The following is a 26,129-nucleotide window of genomic DNA, read 5'->3' as shown; positions in this document are numbered from 1 at the left end:
ATGTCTGGTCAGAAGATGCCAGTTACCCTCAGCAATCTGAGATATGAAAACCACTTCATTCTGACATTCTCGCCTTTCATGCCATGGAATCCAACAGAACAGGATAATGGCACCAGAAGATACTGTGGAAGCTGTTCTAGCTCAAGCCGGATTTGTTTAGAAGGAAGTGTTCAAGGATTGGGACTGACGATCTGGCTCAGCTCTGTGTAATAAAGAGTAGAAGGAATGCAAGAACATTACTGGGATCACAACATTATTGGATCATTATGAGGGTGTGGCAGATAATATATATTTGATACTAACATTTTTTTTTCTGTAATAGGCAAATGTGAGACAAGTGGCCTGATGTGTTTTGAGGAACAAAAGAGTCCTCAGGAATACTTCTGAACAGAAATGGGGCATGCATCCTGCATGACAGAAGTCTTCTTGTGTGCAGAGTAGTATGCTGTGGATTTGGAAATTAATTCGATATTAAATATAATTCACTGTAAAGTTATTATTTATTATTTCTAATCATTTTATAATTATGATAATATTAGAAACTTTATTCCTCTCTCCTATGTCCTTTCCTATGCCTTTTTCTTTATTCTTTTCCATCATCCTTACTTCTGCCACCCTTATAATCATGGTGAATCTTAAATTTAGTGATTTTCTGCCTTTCCAATATTACTTTTGAGAAATTGGGAAAAGTCTTTTTTACATAACGACATGACAGCAATTTACAAATTAGATGAACACCTTTTCATAAAATATTTTGTTCAGCTCTTTTTCCCTCTCCTGCATGCCCTTGGTCTGCCCCTTTTCCACTGTACTATTGTTGTTATTGTCCTTTGTTCCTGAAGAGGAGAGGACTATGATATCAGGAGGTGATATCATGACTTGTACTGAATTGGATTTCAGTATGAGAGGGCTGTACAAGGTCACCAACTTCTCTCCTCCAGAGTCATCTGGGAGCAGTGGCAAGATATACTACATGAAGCAGTAGATGGAATACCGGATCTGGTGTCAGGAGACTTGATTGCTAATTCAATCTTAAACATTTAATAGCTATGCGTCTCTGGAAAAATCAGTGAAATTCATCTTCCTCAGTTCTCCAGCTGTAACCTGGGAATAGCAATGCATACGCGTCCCAGTTTTTCTATACTTAGCAAATTGCTTGGCATATAGTACACCTTTAATAAATCCTTCCTTATTTCCCTCCCTGCTTCTTAATTTTGTGATGTTTAAAATCTAACTGTGATGTCTAAAAATTCTAATGTGTGGTCACCTTCAATTAGAAGCTTTAGCACCAGTCTTTGGGCATTAAGCATTTATTAAAGCATACCAAGTATTCACTGGAATTCAGAAAGTTAAGAAAAGGCCTATCTAGCCTAGAGTTCCAGCCAGGTCTGGTTCTTCCTCAAGTCCTGTGCCATGAGCCTGCTTCAAGCATGAACTGCCCCTCAAACTGAATGTGGAAGCATTTTATAGGTCTGGAGCAGAGGTGGTCATTACATACTGCTTCAACCTGATTGGTAGGTGTCATCCAAATCCATTGGTTCACTGGACTTGATGTCCTTAGCTTCTGAGAATAATACCTCTTTAAGGGCCAGCCAGGTGTGGTTACAATCTAATTAACTTGAAGTAGGCTAATCAGCAAAGTCAATCAGTCTCACTTAATTCAATCAGTTTAGATTAATTTCCAGGTGGGCCTTCGAATATCTGCCAAATCCCATTATTTTCTCACACTTTCCAATGTTCTTTCTTCTTACTATACTTAAATGGAATATATATATATATATATATATATATATATATATATATATATATATATATATATATATTAATACATACATGAGTATATACCCAGAGAAATAAACAAAAGAAAAAACAAATAAATAAGTGAATGAATGTACTAATGAATAAACAAAGAAACAAATAAATGAATGAATGAAAAGACATATACAGTCACATATGAATAGAGATATATGTTTATATATGATAAATTATTCATAATTTCTTCATGGACTGACAATATCAAACTATAGCTTTTCTTTTACCATTTGAGGACTCTATAATTTATGTTGTAGGCAGCTGTGATACTGATTTTCTTACTGGCTTTCAGTTTGAAACAAGATCCTCATGTTCCTATTTACATTTTCAGCTATTTTCAAAACAATTTCCTTTTTAGAAATTTTATTATGAATGGGAAGCAAACTGTGCTTTAGGATTATTGAATTGCTGTTTTACTGAAACAGTTACCCTTGGGTGTGAATAGTTCGTGGACACCATATGAATGGTTGCTGCCTGTAATGTGGCTCAGATTCTGTCTACGCTGTTTAAAAATCTAATGAGTGATCACCAATAAATTGGAAGCTTTAGCAAGAGTTTAGACTTTTAAGCATTTATTAGGGAGCATAAAAATTTGGTGAGGAGAAAGAAAGAGGCCTATCTATCTTAGGGAGCCTGCATTTTGACTCCACTCCCCATGAGCTCCTGGTGAAAGAGAAAAAGTGAGAGAGAGAGAGCCTTGACCCTTCTTTGTCCTGCAAGCCTCCTGTGAAAATGGAAACATTCCATACACACACACACACACACACACACACACACACACACACCTCCAAGCTAATTGGCTGGTAGCTTTGATCGACAGTACCCATGAGCAAATGTCACTTCCTGACACCAAAGAACTGACCTTCTAAGCCACATGGCTTGCCCTCAGATGCCTTCCCTTCATGGTGGAGCTTTCCTACAGTATCTCTCCAGCAGGGGGTGTCACTCCAATTTTCACAGGTGGAATACACATGTGTGCATGTGTGTGTGTGTATGTGTGTGTATATATATATATATAGTATAAATATATATGTATATATATGTATATGCATGCATGTGTGTGTAAATACCTATATCCACATATACATATATATGTGCGTGTGTATCTGAGTATATATACATGTGTGTATATCTCCATACACATATATATATATATGTGGATATAGGTATTTACACACACATGCATGCATATACATATATATATACATATATGTATATATACATATATTTATACAATATATATATATATTTATATATACATACACACAGAAATACATATGAGAGAGAGAGAGAGAGTCTTTAGGAGAGATGGCAAAATGACTATTCTTTTATTACTAACATGCTGACATTATTTAATTAATGATTACATTGCCCAGAAATTATGTCTGTTGAACCTTTTTAACCATTATAGATACACACACACACACACACACACACATATATATATATATATATATATATGCATATTCAAACATTTATAGGTATCAGTATTTATAGCTATCTATATATAATGATTTCAAAGGGAAATTATACATATATATGTATATATATGTATATATGTATGTATGTATGTATGTATGTATGTATGTATGTATGTATGTATGTATGTATGTACATGTACTTCCTGGAAAGTTTTAGTGTCTTTTTTTTCATCTGCCATCTGCTATAGGAATATATTTGCAAATGCATGCTTTTACTATAATTCACATTGCAATTTCTTCATTTGAGTGACCTCATGTTTAATTTCTTTTACCTGATTTTTATCTTGTTTAAATACTTTATAATAAATTCAGTTCATATATCAAAGATTATTTCTCCTTACTGGTTCCTTGGACATTAGCATCCTTTGAGCCAAAAGTTATTTCTTTTTTAAAATGTACTTGAGAGGTATATCTTCACCTAGTCAAAATTTACTATAGTTTAAATAAAATCTCCTTTCTGAACTTATATAGATGTTGGTATTATTGAATTGTATTTGCTGTGATTTCAGCAAAGTTGAGGCCATTCTTATTATTTTCAGGAATCCATGATGAACTTCATTTATTAGCCACTTTCTTCCTTGATACGTATACCCTGAAATTAATTTGTTTCCACATATGTTCTTCAAAACCACAGTTGGAACAGATTATAATTCTGATTCTTTTTGCTCTATTGGTTGTGATTTTGCATGAAACACTTATGATAATTGTTCTCTTTATATTTTACTTCATCCAGTTGTTTGACTCTAATATAATCTCTCCTCAAAGGATGAGATCCATTTATATGATTTTCATTAATTTGGCCTTTTCCAATATTGTAATGATTTTCTTCAGGGGAATTCCTTGGGTAATGAATTATTGCATTCAGAAAATTTTCCTGGGTGACACTGGTTGTAAAATCATAGTTTATCTGAAAAGAGTGTCCTGAGGTCTTTCCCTTTGTACTACCTGCCAAATGAGTGTCTTCCAGGGCTTCACCATAAGTTCTGGTGGTCCCATATGGTCAGAGCTCAAAGTCAGAGCCCAAAAGTGCATTGTTCCATTCTGTGTCTTCATATGGGTTCTCAATCTGTTTATAGATGGGGTTGTGCCTCTGTTAGTGACTGGCACTAGGAATAACACAAATAGTAACCTGAATAGAAACATGAGGCTTTGTTCAATGGAGAGGTATGCCATGACTACCTCAAAATTTATAAATTGGAAGTCACTTCATGATGCAGTGTTTGTGGGATTGATGGCCATTACCAATGGCTACATGGTGCTTCTTTTGTACAGACACCACTGGCAAGTTCAATGCATTCACATACCAGCCTAGTCCCCAGTTCTTTCCCAGAGATCAGAGCAACCAAAGTCATCAGGTTGCTCATGAACATCTTTGTATGTTCTTATTCAGTTAGTTCTATATTTGTTAATGTAATGGATAATTCTAAAAACACAAACCCAAGGGTATTACATATTTCTCTTCTTTTTTGCCCCTTTTTACCCAACTATCAGTCCCTTTCTTTTTGTTTTTTGTGTTTTGTGTGTGTGTGTAGGGCAGTGAGGGTTAAGTGACTTGTCCAAGGTCACACAGCTAGTGTCAAGTGTCTTAGGCCAGATTTGAACTCAGGTCCTCCTGAATCCAGGGCCAGTGCTTTATCCACTGTGCCACCTAGTCCCTTTCTTTTAATCAGTAGTTACTCTCAGAACCCCAATTGGTTTAAGACTTTCAAAAGGATTAAAATGTCTTTTCATTGAGCTCGCAGAACAAATGGGTTAAATTTTAGAACCATGGAATTTTAAAGCAAAACAAAGCAACAACAAGAACTCAAAACACAAAAACCTTCCAAAATTTCAATCCAGAAAACTATTCTGAAAAAGCACATGAGATCAAAGGACCATGTTTTGATAAATCAAAAATGATTTTGTTTTCTCACAGTTAACCTCCTTTATATATGGGCCACTGTTATCTAGAACAACAACTAATCTGGGGACCTGTAAAAAAGATGTGAATGTCCACTAAAAGATGGTAACATATCCAACCTGTGAGTCCATCATTCATAGAAGGAAGGCACTTTAATTGTCACCAAGTTTAAAGTACTTATATTAAACCTGAAAAAAAAATAAAGAGAAGAGTTTAATGATTTGACCAGAGCTACACAGATAGTGAGTATCTGGGGAAAATTTTTGTTTGTTTTTTTGTTTTTTCGTGAGGCAATTGGAGTTAAGTGACTTTCCCAAGGTCACGCAGCTAGTAAGTGTCAAGTATCTGAGGTTGGATTTGAACTCAGGTCCTCCTGACTCCAGGGAAGGTGCTCTATCCACTGTGCCACCTGGCTTCCCCCATGAGGAAAATTTTAAAGTTTATTTTTCCTAAATTGATAGTGCACAGACCTACCCACTGTGATTTCCTGACACCTCTTCTCTAGATATAGATAACAAAATTCATTTTTTTTCATCTTTTGTTGCTTAAAATTAATAAGACTTTTTTCAAATGGGTAATTTCATCATCAGATATATCCCAATTCTAACTACATTTGTTAAAATCAATGATGAGGGGGTAGGGATTGGGAAAGGAAAGAGACAGGGAGACAGAGAGACAGAGAGAGACAAGGACAGACAGTCAATTTAGCAAAAAATAATCAGCATTTCAAGAAATTTGACTGTATATGTGTCTTTTTGTCTCTTGATGAAATAGGGAGAATACTTAATTTTGAAGCAGAGATTCATGGTCCAAATTCTCATTATGCTACTTATTCTTTTTTTATTTTATCAATGATTTCTTCCTAAGATTCTGGTCATTTCTCATTTTGGTTTGAAAAGAAAACAAAATACAAAGTCATAATGAAACAAAACCTGAGGTTCTATCCAAGTCTACACCATACATTTATGTGTGAAGTACTCCAAAATAATTCTCTTTATTATCAAATTTTTCATACCTTGAAGCTAGGAATAGCTGTTGTAAACATATAATTAAAAGGGCCACCTCTCTTAAATTGCATATTAATAATTTTGTCATTTATGTTGTTTGATATATTAATATATGTTATATGAAATTTAAGTTATATTATTAAAAAATTAGGACACCATTCTCCAAAACTTTTGAGGAGATTCTCTTGCAGAAACTATGCCTGTCTTGTTTCTTAAAGTCCATAATTGCATTTTTTTAACTGTATTATGAGAAGCAACAAAGTTCAGCCTTTGCCTCATGATGCTGAAATCTAGGGGGTATCGATACACCTTGTAATTGTTTGGGAGGCAGAAAACCTGAAGTTTATATGGAATCTAGCAATATTTCTTTGTTTTCATATTTTTCTCCAATCCTATCATATTATTAAAGTTGACAATTGTTACAGTTCAGCAACAATTTCACAATTTCCTGGTAGAAAACTGAGCAGGATGTTGGTCTGTTAAATGGTTTGCTCACAATCACTCAGGAAATAGATTTCAGATTTATGACTCTCTCTTTCTGCCTCTGTCTCTTTCTGTTTCTGTCTCTTTCTGTTTCCATCTCCCTCTGTCTCTGTCTCTTTATTTATATTTTGCTGTTTGTCTCTTTCTCTAATCTGTTTGTCATAATTGCTCATGTATTGTGGACCTTGATCTGTTTATAATGATTGCTAATCTTGACTCTTTTTAAAGATCCTGTTCTCCCTTTCACCAAGCAATATCCCCAGTAGGTCTATATTCCAAAGAGTTTACAAGAAAAGAAAAAGGACCCACATGTAAAGAAATATTTAGAGCTGTTCTTTTTTGTAGTCATAAGTAATTGGAAGTTGAGAGGCTCCCCATCAATTGGAGAATGACTAGAGAACATGTGATATATGAATGTAATGGAATACCATTGTGCTGTAAGAAAGGATGAGCAGGCAGATTTCAGAAAAACCAGGACAGATTTACATGTATTGATGGTGAGTGAAATAAGCAGAACCAAGATAACATTGTACACAGTAACAAGAACATTGTGTGATGATCTACTGTGAAAGACTTAGCTCTTTTAGGCAATACAATGATCCAATAAAATGCCAAAAGACTCAAAGTGGAAAAGGCTCTCCATTTCAAGAAAAGGAATTATGGAGATTGAATTCAGATTGAAGTACACTATTATCACTTTTTTTCTTCTAACTTCTGTTTTTTCCCTTTTTTCTTATTCTTCTCTCACAATATGAATAATGTGAAAATATGTTTAACATATTATAATACATAAACTATATTAGATTGCTTCCTGCCTTTGGGAGTGGGGAGGAAAGTGAGGGTGGGAGAAAAATTTGGAACTGAAAATCTTACCAAAATGAATGTTGAAAAACTATCTTTACATGTAGTTGGAAAAATGAAATACAAGCCTATAAAAATATCTTGTTCTTTAAAAAACATTGATATAGGTTGAACATGTACAACAAAAACAAAACAAAACAAAACAACCTCATCTTAAGGAATAAAACTTAGAGAAATGAAAGAAAAGTCAGACAATTATTAAAAATGTCCAATATAATTGGTACATCTCTTAAAAAGGATACAAATTTCAAACTATTTAAGGTCTAAGAAATAAATATAGCTGAAATCATTAATGATAAAGGGTGTGTTTTTCTGCAGTTTAAATTTTGGGAAATTACTTTCCTCCTAATGATATATATATTTTTTTAGCTATTTTGAAAGTGGCAGACAGTGAAACTATGAAATGGGAAATATATATAAAGGACTATTCCTGATTCTACACTTTGTAACAGAAAATTACTGGTATTGCTCAGGGTATAATCAGTCTTTGATTATGAAAACTCTACATAATGGTCTTGGATATATGGATCAAATAACAATCTAGAATTAGTAATGACCTAAAAGCTTCCACAGTTGCAGAAATATTATGGGAAATGTAAAATGGAATTCATTTCAAGATCTATTCAGAACAAGATAAAGATTCTCAAAGAACAATGTTCCAAGAGAATATTATTGGCTCTTGCTGGAATTCAAAAGTGTTCAAATGCACTCTATAATCTGAAAGATGATCTATAACTGAAAAGCTTTAACCTAAGTCTGGAAAATATATTAGGGATACAGAAACTAGAAGAAGAATCTCACTGATACCAGCATAAGGCTTTTCTGGTACATTTGTAGAAATTTGATGGGAATGATGCCAATGGTTTTCTAATCTACCTACTCATGGTTGAACTAAAGTCACCATGATCCTTTCACCTATTTTTTTTTTTTGCTTTTTGAGGGAAGAGTGACTGTAGATATGACCAGTATGTCTATTAGTTGAGAAAAATTGAAAGAAACTTACTAACCAGTCATTTCATCACCAAAGACGGATTCTAAAAGAACTGCTTTTCAATTCATATACATTATCAGATATTTTGATAAGATGATAAAGTGCTCTTAAGAAATCTTAACATTCATAAGACATATAAGATGGCAGAAAGATGTAAAGTGACTACATACCTAGTTGCCAAGAGGCTAAGGAATTTGCCTATTTACAAAATAATCCTTAAAACTGGTTGGGCCCAATAAAAACAATTCAACAGAATCACATCCTGACAGTAAATAAATTAGTTAACCTCTGTAGTCAAGACATCATAAAATTATTAGAGAAAGTTCTTCCCTTGGTCCTCCTTATAACATTTTAAATGTAGGTCAAATCAAAACCCAAAACCAATTAAAAGAAAGCAATATATATATACAGAAGGATTAAGTTTTTAGCTATCACCTGAGAGTCCCATCTGCCTTAAATATTATCTATAACAAAATATAATTATTCTTCAAAATTGAGAATATCATGACCAATCTCTGACACATACACAGATATTTAGACAGATCTATATCAATAGATATATCCATAGATGAATACCTACATAAATATCTATTTCTATAAAGATCAACATAGTTGCAAATCCTAGATAAAGAAAAGAAGGAAAGAGAACCCAAGATCTACTTTACAAATAAAAATTTTTAATGAAACCATGGCAAAAAGCAATTTGTACATGAAGAAATCCACATATGCAGAAACATATACATGTATACATGAGCTGGTGTGACATTATATAGGTTGCTAGGCCTGGAATTAGGAACACCAGAGGTCAAATCTGAACTCAGAGACTTACTAGCTCTCCACCATGATTATGTTTCTCAACCTCTGCTTCAATTTCATCAACTATAATATGGATATGAAAATACCTATTTTGGTGATTGTAATAAGTATTAAATTTGATAATATTTGAAAATAGCATTTACCATAGTTCCTAGCACATTGGAGGTACTGAGAGAAATAATTATATCTCTCTTATATTAATGACCATGTACTTTTTGGGAGGTACAAGGTTTTCTCCTTTCTATCCCATGGTGATTAAAAAGGTTCAAGGGACAAAATCTTTGCATAATAATTAAAAGGTACTCATTTAGCTATCTCCCTTAGACCAAAAACAGTCATGGTGGCAGGCTCGAACTTATATGCACTTTCAAAAAGACATCTTCCCAAGGTGGTAATCAACTCTGATTTGTTAATAATTAATGAGAATGAATATTAAATAGATGGGCGAAACTTGAAATTTGATTATGTCACTTAGTTTTGAAGTTACCTCAAGCTAAGTTGACAGCTTGGTGGCACAGTAGATGAAGCACTGGTCTTGGAGTCAGGAGGACAGGAGTTCCAAACTAACCTCAGACATTTGACACTTATCAGCTATATGACCCTAGGTAAGACACTTAATCCCAATAGTTTCAAACACACAGGGCTATCTGCAGTCCTCCTGATGTACAACCTGCCACTGGAGCCATATGGCTATAGGGGAGAGAATGAGGCTGGTGACTTTACATAGCCCTCCCTTCCCCAAATCCAACTGAATACAAGTCATGAAATCACCCTGATGTCATGGTCCTCTTGGAACAAGGACAAACAACTACAACCACAATCACAACTACAATAACAACAGCAGTATCCAAGCTATGGTCAATCAATTCAGTGAATTTATCCCAAGCAAACCTGAGTAGAACACAATGGCTGCTCCACCTAGTTGGGGTCTGGATAGAGGAGAAGGTTAGCTCCACCTTTATACACAGAGGTCTTGAAATGGAGTTAAAAGAGAGGGGAAATTGAATCTCTGAAATCACTGGTTATTAATAATCATTTCTCAGTTTCTTCACTCATCAATCCACCTCTTGTAGGTAACTCAGCAACATGTGAAGGACATTGCTGATAATGAGATTAGATTAACTTTCTCCACAGTCTTGTTCAGAGTCCATCCAAGTTTGCATCCTCTTCCTCTTCTTTTTCCTCCTCTAACTCTTCCTTTGTCTATGTTAGGAAAAATATCCTTACATGTGGGTGCCCTTTTCAAAGGAAAGTAAATATTGATCTTTTATACTTTTCAATTTATCTTGGGGTTCAGAGACTAAATTTTTTCCTTTGCTGCTTATTATATAATTGTGATGTTTTTTTAACTGTGACAATTAAATCTTTTGTATCATGTAGGGTGTTATAAAAATATTTCTTGAAATATAACTATGAAAAACCAGGCTTTGATAAAGACCATTGTGATTCAAGTGGCGCACTGTGACTATACCTTTAAACCAAATCACTGGGGATCTCACTGACTGGCCAATAATAGACATCAGCCCAAACCTCACTTGATTCTTCCTTCCTGCTTGATTCTTTTGTGAAGGCAAATTAGACCATCTTTTACCTCAACTCTCACCTAGCCTTTGACTACTAAGTGTGAAGATGAGAACAATTTGTTCCAATGGCCATGAAGGAAACTAAAGAAGGTACTGTGGAGGACTGAGAGCTTGGTTAGACATTGAAATGCCAAACTTGTTTGTCACATCCTGAGCCATCACCGGTCATTTTGACTTTATCTTACCACTGGACTCTGATGAATTTGGAAGAGAAAGTGAGGCCAACAACTTCACTCCTCTGTGCCTCACTGAAATCCAATATATGCGTGAATCAAACCTATCTGGAAGTCCTGTGGTAACAGTCAAGTAATGAAAAAATCAGTATGGATATGCTGAGAGTCATAATTACAACCATACACACTGGTGATCCAGGGCATAATGTCATCTTCTCACTACATAGAAGCAACAGTGGAATTCAGCAGCTCCCTAGATGTCTGAATAGATTTTTTTTCACATAATAGTATTTCATTTTTCACAATTACTTGTAAAGATATTTTTCAACATTCATTGTTGTAAGGTATTGAGTTTTGGATTTTTGTCCCTCTCACCCTTCCATCCCCCATTCCCTAGACAACAAACAGTTTGATATAGGTTATAGAGTGCAATCATGTTAAACATATCTCCATGTTACTCAAGTTGTGAAAGAAAAACTAGGACAGAAGGGAAAAACAGCAAAAAAGTGAAAATAGTATACTTCAATCTTCATCCAGACTCCAAAGTTCTTTCTCTTGATAACATTTTCCATTTTGAGTGTTTTAGCCATTGTCTTGGATCATCTTATTACTGAGAAATTCTAAGTCCATCATAGCTGACGAATTGATTCAACTATTCTTGATAGCAAATTGGAACTTTGCTCAAAGGGCAATAAAATACTGCATCCCCTTTGATCCTGATGTACCACTCCTAGGTTTATATCCCAAAGACATCCTCAAAAAAGAGAAAAATGCCTATTTGTATAAATACATTTATAACAGCTCTTTTTTTGGTGGCTAAGAATTGGAAATCACAGGAATGTCCATAAGTTGGGGAATGGCTAAAAAAAACTGTGGTATATGATTGTGATGAAATATTACTGTGTTATAAGAAATGGTATGGGGGGCAGCTAGGTGGCTCAGTGGATAAAGCACCGGCCCTGGATTCAGGGGTACCTGAGTTCAAATCCGGCCTCAGACACTTGACACTTACTAGCTGTGTGACCCTGGGCAAGTCACTTAACCCCCACTGCCCTGCAAAAACAAAAACCAAAACAAAAAACCAAAACAAAAAAATAAATGGTATGCAGCATGATTTCAAATAGTCCTGGAAAGACTTGTATGAATTAATCTTAAGAAAAGTGAACAGGGGCAGCTAGGTGTCACAGTGGATAGAGCACCATCCCTGGAGTCAAGAGTACCTGAGCTCAAATCCGGCCTCAGACACTTAACACTTGCTAGCTGTATGACCCTGGGCAAGTCACTTAACTACAATTGCCTAACTAAAAAAAAAAGAAAAAAGAAAAAAGAAAAGTGAACAGAATGCTCCATACAGTGACAGCATTGTTATTTGATGAACTGTGAATGACTTAACTTTACTCAGCAATACGATGATCCGATACAATCTCAAGGAACGAATGATGGAGTAAACTATCCACCTCCAAATAAAGAAATGTTATTGAATGAACACAGACTGATTCATGCTATATTTTCATTTTCTTTCATTTTTAAAAATTTTATTCTTATACAAAATGACTAATATGCTAATATTTTACATAATTGCACATGTATTACATATATCTCACTGCTTACCTTTTCAGGAAGGGGGAAAGGCAGAGAGGGAGGAAGGGATAAAATTTGGAAATCAAAACTCTAAATAAAAATGTTTATTATGAAAAAAGTACAATTTACTAATTCTTACAATCTTTCTATGTAGAAGCTGCTATATCTTGTGAAATCCTAACTGTATTTCTTCAGTACATATTTTTTCCTTATTGTTTACAATATTTTCTCCTTAATCTTGGAATTTTGATATGTGAATATAATATTCCTATAAGTTCCCTTCCTACAGATTTTTTATTTCTATTTCTACACTTTCTTGTTCTAAAATTTCAGGGCAATTTTCCATAATAATGGTTTTTAATGTTATTTTTATATCAAGATCTTTTAAAAAAATAATTCAAATATTTCAATAATTCTCAAATTGTCTCTCCTTGATCTGTTCTCCAGATGAATTGTTTTTCTAATGATATGTTACAGATCTTGCATTTTTTCTAGTTGTATTATTTCTTGGTTCTTATGATTTAATTTTAATTGTCCACTTTTAGTTTTCAAGGATTTATTTTCTTCCTTAAGATTTCCTATCTCTTTTTTCCAATTGTTAACTTTCTTTTCATAGTTTTCCTGAATTTAAAATTTTTTTCTAATTCATTCTCTTTCCCCATTATTTAATTTTTATTTTCTTTTTAAGTTCTTCAAAGAGCTCTTTTTGGGCTTGTGACCATTTATTATTATTTGGGGTAGGAATAGGTTTTTTTAAAAAACCTTATGATCTTCTGAATATGAACCCAGATCTTCTTCAACATTAAAGTAGCTTTGTATGGTCAGGTACTTTTTACTTACTCATTTTTATTTTTTCTTATTTTATTTTTAATGGCTTGATATGATTATTGTTAATTTTTTAATTGTTTGATTCAGAGTTGTGGAAAATATTGTCCTAGGCCTCAGGTCCTCCTTTCCCTTTTTTATGAATTCTGTCCAGGGGATCAACTTCAGGGACTTTTCTCCTCCTCTTTTCTGTCACAGGGACCCAGGCAAGCAATCCGTAAAATATTCTTGGTCCCTGTCGTAATGCATTTACTTGACATGAACTCATTTCTCATTGTTCACAGTCTCAGCCCAGGTGACATCTGGTCAGCACAGCTAGCACTGTCTTCTGGAAACAGCAGGGGGTTTCTCAATCTTCACGCACTCAGCCATCTGATGTTTTCCATCTGAAAGTTTGTGGGATAAAGGTTCATGAATTTAAAGTTCCTGAGACTATGACATATAAGTTACTGAGGTACAATTTCTTGACGTCATGAATGACGAGAAAGTTAAGATGACATTTCTTGGAGCCTAGTCAAGATTCATTTGTTAATTCAGTGCAATTTGCTTAGAGGTATTTGTATTTCCCCCAGACCAAGCCATAGTCCCCAGAGTGTTCTCTTAGGTCCTTTCAAGATGTTTTAAGAGGACAACTGTTTTATACCTTTCTTTTTTGTTGGTCTATACTCATTTCATTGTGATGTTCTGTTTGTGGAGGACATCTGGAGAGCCTGAAAATTTCTGACCTACTCTACCATCTTCTCCTTTTTTTGGGGGGGGTGTTTGTTTTGATTTTTGTTAAACTTTCTGTCTTTCCCAAGGGCAATGAGTCAATCTCTCTTTACTTCTCCCATACTTTCCCCATCATGTTAAGTAAGGGATTCATTAAAAAAAAATGGTATTTTCTCAAGAGATTCAGGGTGGGGGGAGAGTAATGACAGGAATTTAACCTTAATATTGTGAACATAAAATGTGATATTAATAGTTCATCACTTTGAATAATGCAAATAATGTCATAATTCTAGTAATGTCCTGGCATTCCTACTCTTGAGACCTTTAATCTCAATTAGATTGGCTCCTCAACCCAAGACCTTCACCACAAACAAAGGCAGATCGAGTAAGATCAGCTAACAAAATTATTTTAATTGTTCTTGCAACTTTCCTTAATATTTTAGCCATGGATATGATGAAGATAGGAAACAGAATGTGCTAGTTTTCCTTGCTTGGATTGCCAGGAACAGCTGGTATATTATCACCAGGCCTCACTCCCCATTTGACACTAAACCCCTAATTTCCTTAATGAAAGTACAAAAAAGTCTTTAAGTTCTCTGGCTGGACATATCTGTCCCAAGACATGGGTAATCCAGGGTTGCATGGTGAACCATGAAGATTCTTATCTTGATAAAACATCCCTTTACCCCATACTATGAGTTATAATTATTTGAGAACTAATACTTATATAAATTAGGAACCCCAAAGCCAACCAGGTGGGAGAGTGGATTTAATGCGTTACTTTAAATCAAAAAATGAGAGTCAAAATAATAATTTGGTCATTTATGATCTCTAAATCCTAGACCAAATCACTTAACCCCCCTCATTCATCTTTTTCTTTCTATGCAATAGAGTTGTACATAGTAGATGGACTAATTAACTTAATTCAGTTTAGCCTTCAATTATATCCTTATTTATCTACTACTTGTTGTCAACTACTTGCATGTGCCCACTTCTTAAAAACAAAGTAAATGAAAAGAAAAACAAGCCATATACATCCATAGAGAAATATACACAATTAATATAGCCTGCCTATTCCTACGATGTGTTATCCTGTTTTTGTAAACAGCTAAAATCAAGACGAACATCCCAAATTTCATATAGAACCATTGCAAAAATAATGCATTAAGTAATTATTAATAGTAAAAAGAGATTCAATAATATTTTTTGGTGGAAAATTTACTAGGAACCACAGATTGTAAGAATTGGGGGCTCCACATATCAATGTTCAGACATCTCTATCTCCTTTTTTATTACATCCTTGAAAAGATTTTATTTCCTCCTTGCCCACTGTCAGGCAGAGGGGATGTTTTTTCCCTCACCCAATGTCAGGAGTTGCTCCTTTAAAGATTTTAATTGTTCATGTGTGATTGCTGATGGCAATTTTGCCTGAGACAAAGAGTTGCTCCTTCTTCAGACACATCCCATATTAACTCTTGCTGACTTTTGTTTTTGAAGTGACATGATAATTACAGCTCTGGGGAGAGCTGAGCTCAATAAAAGCTTCCTCTATAACTCCAGGCTTGGCCATCCCCAGAAATCACATGCATACACACATGCACACACAGACACACTTACTCCCACATACACACTCATACTCCCACATACAATACTATAGAAGCTATAGAAGCACAGATCAGACTATTGAGTGATTTCATGGATCACTCAGAGATCATTGGTCCTTAGAAAACTCATTTAGGAGAAAGGAATTACTTTTCTCAGTCCTTGAGATAAAGAAGAAATCTTGTAGATGAATACTCAATAGGTATGATTCTGTCCTTAAAATGCAGCAGAATATTCCCTTTACTAGGTACTTGTCTGGTGTCTCTGCCTCTGTTTCTCTCTCTACTGTGCTACCCAAACTGGTAAAGGAAGGGTAGGTATTTAGGTGCAGCACTCAGCAGGTTATGATTCTGATGCTGAGGGCATCTGCATCATAACATGTCTCCTGGGAGAAAACCGGGTCCTGATTGTTCCCTTTCTGACCAGATCAGGGAAGGGTACTTTAACTTTTGAGTCTGAGCTTATACAAAGACAGAGAAAAAGGCTTTGATCTCTGATTCAGTCTCTTAGTATCAGGAAAAACTGGGAAATGTCTAATAACCTTACTGTGCAAGCTCAGAGTTCAGACAGATTTTTGGGATTAGGAGTTCACTATGGACTTTATGACCCCTCGTAGCTACTCTCAATGCCTTGAGACACTTCAACTTGGTATGTCACCTCCTTCCTGGTCCAGGATTCAGGGTTTTGAGAGAATGTGGATGAGAGGCTGAGTTCCTGTGGGTATTGTTGAAGCAAATGCTCCACAGCCTAATCTCTCTTCCTCTGCCAAAGTCATATACACCCAGAGATTCAGACTAGAAGGAAGTCATCGCAGTTGATTTAAAGCCCTTATTTTACAGGTGAAGTAACTAAGGACTGGAGGGAGTCAGTGAATTGTCACTATTTCACTATTATGGAAAGTAGGTATTGAAAGAACTGTAGCCCAAGGATGCTTCCAGCAGTAGTTTTGCTATTAAATTGTGTCAAAGGCACAGATAGGATTCTGCCCTGACTTGGTCCCCAAGTTCTTCGGAAAATTTGTGGGATGCTACTAGTAATAAATGCCTGCCAAGAATTCTCTCAGGTAAAGTAGTGGAAGAAGAATGATCATAAAACTGTGATTGTGAAGTATGTAAGTATTTTCTCAGCTTTTATTTAAAGTCTGATTGCAAGGCCCATGGGAGGTGGCATTCAACCAGCCTTTTTTGCTTGAAAAATGGAAAATGAGTGGGCTCTGCCTGAAATAGAATATTGACATAGTTTTTACCACTACATTTTAAAGTAAAGTTGCAACAGATTTTGAAACTTTTCCCTACCTTCTCTTCAAAGCACAGGGCACCAAAAAATGGCTTACAAAAATAGAGGCTAGAGATGCTTTCTTAGTTTCCTTTATTAGACTATTCTGTTTAATTTATTTGAAGAAATCTTCAGTGTTTAAAGGGATGTAGGCAAGAGTGAGATAATTAGCAATATTTATTTTTGAATAAAAAATTAGTAACCTCAGCTCTTCATCTGACAAAAGTGGGGCACACATCTTGTAGGACAAAAAAGTCAGATCATGTGTAGGTTGTTATCCTGGTATAAAAGGTGATTTGAAAACTGACATTCCTTATATCTAGTAGGCATGATCATTTATCTCTCCACTTTCTCACAGATATTTTTAACTTTTGATTCTCATATCATTATATAAGGCAATAAAGGAATGTATTTTGATATTTCCCAAATATTTTTATCATTATGACATCTTTATAATTCATTACTGAATTGGTCGTTGGTTCTGCCCATTACTATGGGCAGACATTAAATATAATTTGACATTTAATATAATTCATTTCTTATGTTACTACTATTTATTATTTTTATAATTTAATAACAATAATAGTAGTAACAATGACAATAATAGTAATTTAGAAACTTCTATTTTTAAAAGTTCTTTTTTTCAACAAAATTATTATGTAAAATTGTTATTTTCTTTTTTTCCCCATATCCCCCCATGTTCTAGCAATGGCTATCATTAGACAGAAAGATTTAAATGTAAAATTATTTTATAATAGATTTCTATTTATCAGATCTTTCCCTGGATATAGATGGTATCTTCATATGTCCTTTGTAGTTAATATCATACACACACACACACACACACACACACACACACATATATATATATATATATGTACATACACACACACACATACACACATATATACAGTTTCCAGTTCTTTACCAACAGAAAGTGAGTGACTAAGGCATTATAACTTGGCACTTTTACATTTCTCTTAATCTTATTTGGAATTAGAACTAGTAGCTGGATTGCTGGGTCAAAGGGTATAGATAAGTTTAATAACTTCTGGTGCACAATTTCAGATTGCTCTCCAAAATGGTGGGATCAGTTCACAATTCTACAAACAATGAATTAGTGTCCCATTTTTTTCCATATACTCTCCAATGTTTGCCACTTTCCCCTTCAAACATTTTAGCTAATTTCTTAGGTATAAAATAATATCTCAAAATTGTTTTAAGTTGCATTTCTGTACTCAATAATGACAGAGCATTTTTTGCACCTAAAATTCTTTTGATTTCTTCATTAGTATACTGCCTTTTCATACCCTTTGGCAATTTATCAATTGGGTAATGATTGTTACAGATTAGGCAAAGTTACTTGGATATTTTGATATGAAACCTTTCTTTGATGACTGTCTATAAGCCCCCCAATTTTATGTATTATTGGGTGCATTTGTTTTATTTTAATGAAATTGTACTTATCTATTTTGTACTTAACTTTGCTTTCTATCTCTTATTCATTTATACTTTGTCTATTCATAAGTCTGATAAGTAATAGTCCACATAATTCTATTTTTTTTGTAATTTATCTCTTTATATCTATGTTATGTATGCATTTTAACTCTATCTGGTTAAATAGTAAAAGATATTGGTCTATGCTAGTTTCTTCCATACTGCTTTCTAATTTTCCCAACTTTTGGGGGATCAAATCATGAATTCTAATTACAAAATCTTGCCTTGACATTTTAAAAATATAAGGTTATTATGTTTATGTGTGCTGTAATTTGTATATCTATTCAATTGATCTACCTTTCTGTTTCTTAGCTAATACCAGATAAGTGGGATCATTATTGTCTTAAAATATAATTTAAGGTCTGCTACTGTTAACCCTCTTTTCCTTTAGATTATTTCATCATTTCCTTTCATAATTTTGACTTCTGGTCTTTCCAAATGAATTTTGTTATTATTGTTCTAATTCAGTAAAAAGAATGGTAATTTAATTGTCTGCAATTCTAAAATCAGTTTAGCATTTTCTATTTTCTTTTTTTTTTCTTTTTGGTCATTCTCTGTTCTGATTGGGTAGCAATCAGGACTTCAAGATTAATGAATTATCTTATTAGACTGGCTTCTCTTGATTAAGATGTAAAAATATTTTATATGTTCTTGATGCCTACCTTCACTGTCTTTCTTTTTATCAACAATTTGAATGTGTTTGCAACTTCAGTCTTTTGCTATATTTCACATTGTAAATCCTTCATTGAAGAAAACTTATGTTTCTCTTGTCTTTCTGGTTATCATTCTTCTAACACAGTCATCTTGTTTATATACTTTACAGCCAACTCATTTTGCATACTAATGATTCATTATCTATTCATTTTACTTGGATATCAATTTTTTCCAAATGAAAAGTTAATTCTCCTGTCAAATGAACTTGACAGATTTATCTTCATCACTCATTTGTCCTGCTAGGTCAGAGTTGTAACAGAATGTAATTCTGATCTTTTTTATTCTGTTGCTATAAATTTTCATCAAAATCTTATTAAATCTGTTTTCTTGGTCTTTTTGCTTTATTCAATAGTTTGCCTTTTTATATAGTATCATATGGCAATAACATGTCTCAGGGCTTTGGGTCTCAGAACTACATCTGAAAGTTTGTTGAGACTTATTTAATTTTATGTCAAATGGAGAACCTTTCACCTAAAGTTAATAGACAATGATATTTTATAATTGTTCCTTTCTAAAATAATCTGCCATTTTTCTCAATCTCACTGCCTTTTGTTGTGGTACTCTCTTCAATTAAATATTTTCACAAAAGATAATGTCAGTAGACTCTCTTTATACTCAACTTTCATCTCTCTATATATCTATCTGTAGATATATATATATGTATGTTTATATAGATTTACATACATATATATTTCTATACATACAAACATACATAATACATACATATATGCATGCATATTTGTTACTTATACTCAATCACTGATTGGGTTTTCCCTCAGACAAAGCAAGACCCAGGAAAATCCTTAGTTTAAAAAGTCACCCACTGCATGCAAAGCCATCTCTAATCATCCAAAAATATGTCTAGTCACTGCTCCCAGATGGCTCTGGAAGAGAGAGGGAGGCTGGTGACTTTGTATAGCCTGGCTTCACTTAAATCCTATTTATTTTCAAGTCAAGACATCACCTTCCTAATGTTTTAAGTTCTCTTCAAGAATGAAGCAAAAGCCACAACAAGAACATACATGCATGCACATGAACACACATACATAAATACACACATACATTTGTGTATATGTTTGTTTCCAATTACATGTAAAAACATTTTAACATTCATTAAAAAAATTTGAATTCTAAATTCTTTCCTTTCCTTGCTTCCCTCCCCACTACTTGACAGTTAAGCAACATGTACAGTGATGCAAAATATATTACCTTATTAGTAACTTTGTGAAAAATATACAAAAATAAAAAGTCCATAAACAAAATATACTAAAAAAACAGTATGTTTCCATCTGTCTTCAGACTCTATCAGTTCTTTATTACAGCACTGATAGCATTTTTCATCTTTAAGTACTTTAGAAATCTCTTGGATCTTTGTATTGGCAAGAATAGCTATCTTTCACAGTTGATCTTTGTAAAATGCTGTAATTTCCATATCCAATTTTCTTTCAGTTCTGCTCACTGCCTTTTGCATGAGTTCATGGAAGTCTTTCAATGTTTTATTGAGAGCATCTTGCTTATCATTTTCTGTAGCACAATAGTATTCCATCATAATCATATACCACAACATGTTTAGGTATTGCCCAATTAACTGCCATGCCTATAATTTCTATTTCTTTGCCCTTTGGGCATAGTTCAAAATTGCTCTTCACAATGTTTGGATTAATTCACAACTTGAACAATGGTACTTTAATGTCACAATTTTCTTAGATCTCCTATAATACTTTTCATTTTCATTTTCTGTCATCTTTGCCAATTTGATTTGTATGAGGTGGTGCATTAGAGTTTTGTTATTCGTATTTCTCTAATCAGTAATAATGTGCAAATAGTCATAGTTTTGTTTCCTCATTGTCTATTCTAATTCCTTCAACTTTCCTCTATTATTGCAATAGCTGGAAATTGTATGTTCTAAATATTGAATAATAGTGGTGCTAATGAATAACCTTGCTTCAACTCTGATCATTTTGAAAAGACTTCTAATTTATTGTCATTACATATCATGCTTACTGATGGTTTTAAATAACTTTTAAGGAGAGCTTCATATAGTCCTATGCTTTCTCATGTTTTTAAGGAGAATGCTGTTTTCCCCAAAGCTTTTATTGCTTCCATTGAGATAATTATATGATTTTGTTTGTTTTGTTTTTAATATAGTTACTTATACTAAATCCTTTCCTAATATTAAACCAGCCCTGCATTCCTGGTTAAATCCCAGCTAGTCATAGTGTATGATCCTTGGAATATATTGAAATAATTCTCTTTTTTGTATTTTATTACATTTTTGTAATAATGTTCATTAGGGAAATTGGCCTATACTCTTATTTTTCTGTTTCCTTTCCTTTTGGCTTAGTTATCTGCACCATATTTGTGTTGTAAATGGAATTTGGTAGAACTCCATTACCTATTTCTGTAAGAAATTCATGTTACTTTTTTTAAAATTAATGATGATGCTCTTATGAATCATTCCTGGGTATCTTATCTTTAAAAAGTTCATTGATGTCTTTTTCAATGTCTTTTTCTAAAATGCTATTATTTAAGTATTCTATTTCATTTTCTGTTATTCTGAGCAATTTATATTTTGTAATTATTGTTTTATTTTACTTTATCTAGCAAATATGTTGGCCTAGCATTGCATAAAATGTATCCAAATAATTACCATAATTTCCTCTTTATTGGTGGTGAATTCATCCATTTCTTTTTTGATATTGAACTTAGAACCAGAAAGACACTTTTCTTCATGTGGTTAAAGATCACCTCATAGACTTAAAATCCATGGGACCCAGGGAAAGTCACTTAATCCTCTTTGCCTTGGGATCTCATTGGTAAAATGAGTTGGAGAAGGAAATGATAAACTGCTTCAGTATTGTTGCCAAGCAAATTCTGAAATCAAGTCACAGAGAGGAATATGTGATTGACCACCAAGACCACAAAGATAAATTTCTTTCTATTTTAATCAGGTTGGACAGTTGTTTATCTATTTTATTTTTTTAAACTAGGTTTTCCTTTAATGTATTAACTCATCAAAGTTCTTGCAATTTTATTAAACACTTCTTTCTTTATCAGGATTTCCAAATTCTTTTTAAATTGGGGATTCTTATTTGTTCTTTTTTTCTAAATTACTTTTTAAGTTTCATGCCAATTCACTGTTCTATCTCAATTTTATTTATGTAAGCATTCAGAGACAATTTCCCAAAAGGATTATTTTAGCTAATCCTATAAATTCTGATACATTGACTCATTCTTATAATTTTCTTTTAGGAAATTACTGATTGTATTGTTCTCTGACCAACTCATTCTTTAGCATTCATTTTTTTTTTTAGTTTCTAATTAATTTTAATCAACCTTCCCTTGGCCTTTTATTGATTGTAATCTTATTGCCTTATGGTCTGAAAAGTATGTATTTAACATTTCTACATTTTTGCATTAGCTTATGATGTTTCTATGCTCTAATACATTGTCAATTTTTGTGTAGGTGTCATGTACCACTGAGAAAAAAGCCTTATTCCTTTCTTTTCCTATTGAATTTTTTCTAGAGGTTGATTATATCTCACTTTAATAAAATCATATTCATCTTCTGAACTTACTTCTTGTTATTTTGTTGCTTAAATCTAGTTCTGTGAAGATGCAACAGTAGTATAATTTGACAATTTTCTCCTCTAATGAACTTACCTCCTTCTTTACGAATTTGGATGCATGCCATTTGCAGCATATCTGATTAGTATTTATATTACTTCACTGATGCCTTTTATCAAGATGCAGTTCCTTGCTTATGTCTTTCAATTAGCTCTTTTCTTTGCTTTTCCTATGAGATTGTGATTGATACCCCTGCTTTTTCTTTCCTTTTTTAACTTTAGCTGAAGCATAATATATTCTGCTTTAACACATTCTTTTTTTGTTTTTGTTTTTTTTTTGGGTGAGGCAATTGGGGTTAAGTGTCTTGCCCAGGGTCACACAGCTAGTAAATGTCAAGTGTCTGAGGCCAGATTTGAACTCACATCATCCTGAATCCAGGGCTGGTGCTCTATCCACTGAGCCACCTAGCTGCCCCCAACGCATTCTTTATACTCGATGTCTCACTCTGCTTCAACTGCGTTTCTTATAAGCAATGTAATTTAGGATTCTGTTTTTTATTCCATCCTAACCAGTTCTATTATATGGATAAGTTCATCATTCATCACAGTCCCAATTTCATTCCCAGCTGCCCCCCTCCTCTTTACCTTTTTATGGTTCTCCATGGTCTTATATTTGAATGTCAAGTTTTCCATTCAGTTCAGATCTTTCATCACAAATACCTGAAAATCCTCTTTTTCATTGAAGTTCCATTTTTTCTTCAGAAAGATTAGTTTTGTCAGATAGGTGATTCTTGGTTATAATCCCAATTCCTTTGTCCTCTGGAATATCATATTCCATGCCCTCCAATTCCTTTAATGTGGAAACTGCTAGATCTTGTGATATCCTGTCTGTGACTTCATAGTACTTGAATTCTTTCTTCTTGGCAGCTTGCAATATTTTCTCCTTGACCTGGGAGCTCTGGAATTTGGTTTTAATATTCCTGGTAGTTTTCTATTTGGGATCAATTTCAGGAGGAAATTGGTAGATTCATTTAACTTCTATTTTACTTTCTGGTTCTAAAATATCAGGGAAATTTTCCTTGACAATTTCTTTGAAGATGATGTTTAAGCTCTTTTCTTGGTTATGGTTTTCAGATAGTTCAATAATTTCGATTTATCTCTCCTGGATCTATTTTATAGGTCAGCAGTTTCTCCAAGAAGATAGGTCACATTAACCTCTATTTTTTAATTCATTTGGATTTGCTTTATTATGTCTTGGTTTCTCATAAAGTCACTAGCTTCTGTTTGTTCAATCTTAATTCTTAGGCAATTATTTTCATCAGAGAGCTTTTCCATTTGGCTTTTCAAGCTGTTAACTTATTTTTCATTTCTTTCCTGCATCACCCTTATTTCTCTTTGTATTTTTCCTCTACTTCTCTGACTGTGTCTTCAAAATCCTTTTGAGCACCTCTATCACCTAAGACAAAATCATATTTTTCTTGGAATCTTTACACATAGGGGCCCTGATGTTGCTATACTCTTCTGAGGGTGCACCTCGATCTTCCTTGTCACTAAAGAAGCTTTCTATGGTTCACAATTTTTTCTGCTTGGTCATCCTGCACATCTTTCACCTGACTTTTATCTCCTTCTTAGTGTGGGGTCCTGCTTCCATGATGTACTGATCCAAGTTTCAGGGGCCTCCAGATATTATGATTTAATGGTGGGTAGTTGCCTCAATTGCCTGGCCCTTTCTCTGGTCTATCGATAACCCCAGGCCAACTTGCCAATCAACCAGAGAACAAAACTTTATGTGCCATGGTTGCTAGCTCCAACTAGCCTGGACCCCTCCCCAACCTGGTGTGTCAGTGGTCAAGGTTTCTTCCTAGTTCCCCACTGGAGTAGTACACCCAAATCCCCCCTTAGCTCCTGCATACACCTCTGTAGACTCCCCCTCACCCCTGCCAGCCATTCAGCCCTCTTATCAGGATGTGAGCTTAGTTCCAGAAAAATGCTGGCTCTGCAGCTGATTCTGAGGCTTGGGGATAAGTTTCTATGGGGCAGCCTGCCTGGGGCCGTATCTGTGTTGGCATGATTGTGGGGCTGGACTCCACTCCCAGCCCAGCTCCCCCTTCTGCTGAACATCCAAGGTGTTTTTAGCTGGAAAATAATCACAGCCATCTTTTTGTGGGTTCTGATGCTCCAGGAGTGGTTTTCTAGCTGTGTTTGGAGTCTTTTGGGGGGTAATTATGTAAGGAAGTCTGAGTAGTTACTGCTTTTCCTTTACCATCTTGGCTCTGCCCCCCAGAGATTCATAATAAAATTCTTAAGAGTTAAAATATTATCTTACCATATAGAAATATAAACAGTTTAACCATATTGAATCTCTTATGTTTTCTCTTTCTTATTTTTTATGTTTAACTCACATCTTGTATTTGGAGATCCATTTGAATTTTCATATATATTTCTGTACACTGGGCTTCAGTGCCTAACCACTGGCTTGCACTGTGTGGGAGACCTTTCTGCTGTTTATTTATTTATTTTTTAACTGGGGATAGGGTGCCTCCTCCTTGGCCTCCCCTCTGTGTGGGATTTAGCTGCTGGCCTGCCCCAGGGGAAGGACCATGATGTTGTTTTATTTGGAAACAAGGCCTCTCTGATGACTGCTCCGGGGTGAGGGATCTTTCTTCTGGTTAACCCCAATGGTTTGGGGTTATGCAGGTAGCTAGCCCATAGATTCTTTCTTACTAAATGTGGGCAAGAGCTAGCTAATAGTCTGTGCAAGGGCTATGGCCACTGGGATGATGATGGGGTGCTACAGACTGCTGGGTTGCCTTGAGGATTGCTGGTTTTCAGGGGTATAGGGCCTCATTGTTGGATCCTTCTGAGTTTAGACTCTTGCTATAGGCCCCTGTTGTGAGTGTAACTGCTGCTACTACTCTAGGACCTTGCTCCCTCCCATTCTAGTGAGTGATACCTTGCCTGCTATGTTGGCAAGTTGCTTCCCTGACTTTAAATACGTTCTGAAGCAGTTGTGAAGTTTTTGGGGCAGGATTTGGAAGGGTTATAGGCCTAACTCCACTATCATGGCACTAGAAATTAATAATGCATTTTCTATAATTATATATATCCATAGCAACCAAAATTGATAGAAGCTCATTCTCTTTGTCAGGAAACCACCAAATTTCATTTGCCATACTTGGTTTTATAACAGAATCTTTTCTCTTCCATCCCAGGTCATTTTGGATCTGAATAACAATTTTCTGTCCAATTGA

The 26,129-nt window shown here is 34.4% G+C and overlaps 1 pseudogene; it reads left to right on the top strand.

Annotated features, from left to right (window-relative positions):
• Positions 1-26,129, top strand: LOC122731940 (annotated as a pseudogene).

The sequence above is a fragment of the Dromiciops gliroides genome, chromosome 6 (genome assembly GCF_019393635.1).
Source record: "Dromiciops gliroides isolate mDroGli1 chromosome 6, mDroGli1.pri, whole genome shotgun sequence".
Lineage (NCBI taxonomy): Eukaryota > Metazoa > Chordata > Mammalia > Microbiotheria > Microbiotheriidae > Dromiciops > Dromiciops gliroides.
This window is presented reverse-complemented; position numbering and strand designations above follow the sequence as displayed.